We start from the raw sequence: 3,120 nt of genomic DNA, 5'->3' as shown, positions 1-3,120 counted from the left end.
ATCGCTAGCCTCTTCATCTTGTGCTAAATAGGCTTATTCTTGCACACTTCAACTGACCGTTACCCCGGTCATCGCTGAATCCGCCTAGACTACCATTGTTGGCGGAGATAGCTACTACACTGTTACACGGGGATCCTCCTCGTACCTGCTCTACAATACAAGGCCTTTTGATTAATTACAACCCACGCGGTGCACTGGCTCGGACCTTGTCGTGGGGAAACCACTTGTAAAAACCTTACCTGGTCTGACGCAGTGCCCAGATCATGGCTTAGGGCCCTTAAGGCAGAATCTCGCTGCCGTTGCTGACACGAACTAATCACTTACACACCAAGCAGACTAAACAACATGTCGAAGTGTGGAGGAGAAAAAACCCCACCAGACAAGGTCCCTCCCATACAGATCAGATCAGATTTAAAGTGAAGAGATCGTATAAAGCTCATAGAGGACACTGTTACTAACAAGAACTCCTACAAGAGATGGTGCAAACGTGAAGTTGGTCACGTACGAAGACCACTTCAAATTAACAGATTTCTTAAATACAAAACAGATAAACTACTACACTTTCGCCACCCAAAGATATATCACTAAGCAACTTGTTGTCAAAGAGTAGTATAATAAGCGGGTTCGGCGCCCACCGCCACTGCAGGCTCCCAGAGGCCACCTCCACCTCCACCACAGCCAGAGGCCTCCTAGATGCCTCCTCCACCACCACCAAAGCCAGAGGCCGCCCAGAGGTCTCCTCCACCACCCGCGGGAAATTTGAATTTGTAAACAAAGCCACGTGATTTTTGAGAGCTGTCATCGACAACAACGCATCGCTAACCTCAGTATTGCCATCTTGACGGGCCTAAACCTCAGTAGTACCAACTTAACCTAACTAGCGCGAGGTAAACAAAGCCACGTGTTTTTGACAGCCACGTGCTTTTTGACAGACAACAACGCATCGCTAACCTCAGTACTGCCATCTTGACGGGCCTAAACCTCAGTAGTGCCAACTTAACCCAACTAGCGTGAGATAAACAAAGCCACGTGCTTTTTTGACAGCTGTCATCCACCATCTTTAAACTACAGAGCACCGTGCTGCCCTCTTTATCGCAGTAGCTGCAAATTCGTCACCTGTCATCCGCAGTGCTGGCATCTTGGCGGGCCTAAACCTTAGTGCTACCAACTTAACCTCACTAGCTCGAGATAAACAAATCCACGTGCAGCTGTCATCCGCCATCTTTAATCTATAGAGCACAGTGCTGCCCTCTTTAGCTACTTACCTTTGAAATGTGGTGGCGGATAATTTGAAAAATGCTTTTTGACAGCAGCCATCTTTGAGCACCGTGCTGCCCCCTTTAGCTAGATACCTTTGAAATGTGGTGGCAGGCAATTCCACATGACAGCAGTCATCTTTGAGCACCATGCTGCCCTCTATGTTGTGGCGGCTAATTCTACATGCTCTTCTTTGGAAACAAACTCTCGCGCTTTTTTGACAGCCGTCATCCGCCATCTTTAATCAACAGAGCACAGTGCTGCCCTCTTTAGTTTGAAATGTGGTGGCGGCAAATTCCACGTGCTCTTGTTTGGAAACAAAGCCATGTGCTTTTTTGACAGCTGTCATCCACCATCTTTAATCAACAGAGCACCGTGCTGCTATCATGCGGGCAATTTCGTCAGCTGTCATCCGCCATCTTTAATCCACAGAACACCGTGCTGCCCTCTTTATGGCTTCTACCTTAAGCACGTAGTAGCGGGCAATTTGAAAAGTTCTGTTAGCTATCATCCGCCATCTTTAATCAAGAGAGCACCGTCCTGCCATCTTTAGCTAGATACCTTTGAAATGTGGTGGCGGCAAATTGAAAAATTCCGCCATGTGCTTTTTTGACAGCTACCATTCGCCATATTTAATCAACAGAGCATAGTGCTGCCCTCTTTAGTTTGAAATGTGGTAGCGGCAAATTCCACGTGCTCTTGTTTGGAAACAAAGCCATGTAATTTCGTCAGCTGTCATACGCCATCTTTAATCTACAGAGCACCGTGCTGCACTCTATGTGGCGGCGGCAAATTCCACGTACTCTTGTTTGGAAACAAATTCTATGTGCTCTTCAGCTGTCATCCACCATCTTTAATCAAGAGAGCCCTCTTTGTGGTGGCGGATAATTTGAAAAATTCCTTTTTGACAAGCAACCATCTTTAATCCGGAGAGAACAGTGCTGCCCTCTTTAGCTACTTACCTTTGAGGCGGTTAATTTGAAAAATTCTTTTCGACAGGCAGCCATCTTTAACCCAGAGAGAGAATTGCTGCCCTCTTTAGCTGCTTACCTTTGAGGCGGTTAATTTGAAAAAATTATATTTAACAAGCTGCCATCTTTAATGAAAAGAGCATCGTAGCGCTATCTCGTGGGTAAATTTTACGTCACAGCTGTCATCCACCATTTTGCATTGCTAACCTTAGTGCTGCCCTCTTTAGCTACTTACCTTTGAAAAAAATCTATTTGACAAGCTGTCACCCGCCATCTTGCATCGCAAACCTCAGTGCTGCACTCTATGTAGTGGCGGATAATTTGAAAAATCTTTATGACAAGCAGCCATCTTTAATCAACAGAGCACCGTGCTGCCATCTTTAGCTACCGCCTTCTTACATCGCTTACCTCGCCGCTGCACTCTTTAGCTGAAATGTGGTGGCGGTAAATTCGAACAAGTTTAATCACGCATCGGGAAAGCTAGAGTAAGGACGTGCTGCAGTGATGACGTCATCATGCATGTTTAGACTTGTCCGTTTTCTTAAGAGTAAGTCGGTGTGAAGGAATGCAATAAGTATGCATCATAAAAACAAGAGTTTGCATGTGCTGCAGTGATGACGTTATTGTGCATGTTTAAACCCGTTCGTTGACTAAAAGCTTTAGTCTTCGAGAAACAGTGATAGAGAGTGGAGTGCAAACATGACGAAAACATTAATAGTTGATGTGCAAGGCTTTAAAGTAAACGGAAACAAATTTGTGTTTAAAAAGGTGGCTGTGTTAGATTGCAGTGTGTTGTGGGCACCAAAACTTGTTAGTTTAGTATTTAGTCCCCCGTTCCCTTACTGTTTGCAAACAGATGAAGATAAAAAGCAGACTCAGTGGATTGAAAACA

Source organism: Anabrus simplex, chromosome 4 (genome assembly GCF_040414725.1).
Source record: "Anabrus simplex isolate iqAnaSimp1 chromosome 4, ASM4041472v1, whole genome shotgun sequence".
In the NCBI taxonomy this organism is placed as follows: Eukaryota; Metazoa; Arthropoda; class Insecta; order Orthoptera; family Tettigoniidae; genus Anabrus; species Anabrus simplex.
The sequence above is the reverse complement of the archived record's forward strand: the minus strand, read 5'-3'. Positions refer to the sequence as shown.